The following is a 644-nucleotide window of genomic DNA, read 5'->3' as shown; positions in this document are numbered from 1 at the left end:
CCACCATGAGGTGTGGTCACATCTCAGTCCCTTCTCCATTTCTGCGTCCTGTCAGAATTTTTGGCACACACATGCGGGAACTGGTATGTTTCTTGAGCCAGAAGGCCCAGGATCCGAACTGCAGTTGGTCATATGGGGCCCAGTTTCCTTAACCAGTAGACCATGGGGCTGACCCTTAAATTACAGATGAATAAAATAGAAAAAATAGAAATGCCCCTTGCTGATGAGGTGCAGAGGGGAGTCCTCTCATTTGCTTCTCCTGGGAGTGCTAATGGTTTTATTCTGGGGGAAGCAGTTAGGCAATACATAGTAAGAGATCCAACAATGTTTATGTCCTGGAGCCCTGTCATCTCACTTCTAACCAGAAATAACCAGATAAAAAATTTAGGTTCTGGAATGTTTGTTGCAGCATTATTTATAATACCAAAGAGTTGGAAACAACCTAAACAAATAGTTTACTAAATAAACTATGGTCAACCATACCATAGTATGTTTTTCAGTCATTAAAAACCAAATAAAGAATATATCACATTATAAGGAAATATATACCTAAGTGAAAAAAGAAGCTATAGAACTATACAGACATAGGGTGATATATATATATATTTTTTTTTTGGAGAGTTTTTTGCTACAGGACATATGCT

At 38.2% G+C, this 644-nt stretch overlaps 1 protein-coding gene across 1 annotated transcript in view; it reads left to right on the top strand.

Annotated features, from left to right (window-relative positions):
• Positions 1–644, top strand: part of DYSF (dysferlin) — a gene marked incomplete in the record, with an annotated part of 243950 nt that overhangs the window by 237203 nt on the left and 6103 nt on the right.

The sequence above is a fragment of the Tupaia chinensis genome, unplaced genomic scaffold (genome assembly GCF_000334495.1).
Source record: "Tupaia chinensis unplaced genomic scaffold, TupChi_1.0 Scaffold000316_1, whole genome shotgun sequence".
Taxonomy (NCBI): domain Eukaryota; kingdom Metazoa; phylum Chordata; class Mammalia; order Scandentia; family Tupaiidae; genus Tupaia; species Tupaia belangeri.
Note: the sequence above shows the minus strand (reverse complement) of the source record. Positions and strands in the feature narration are given on the sequence as shown.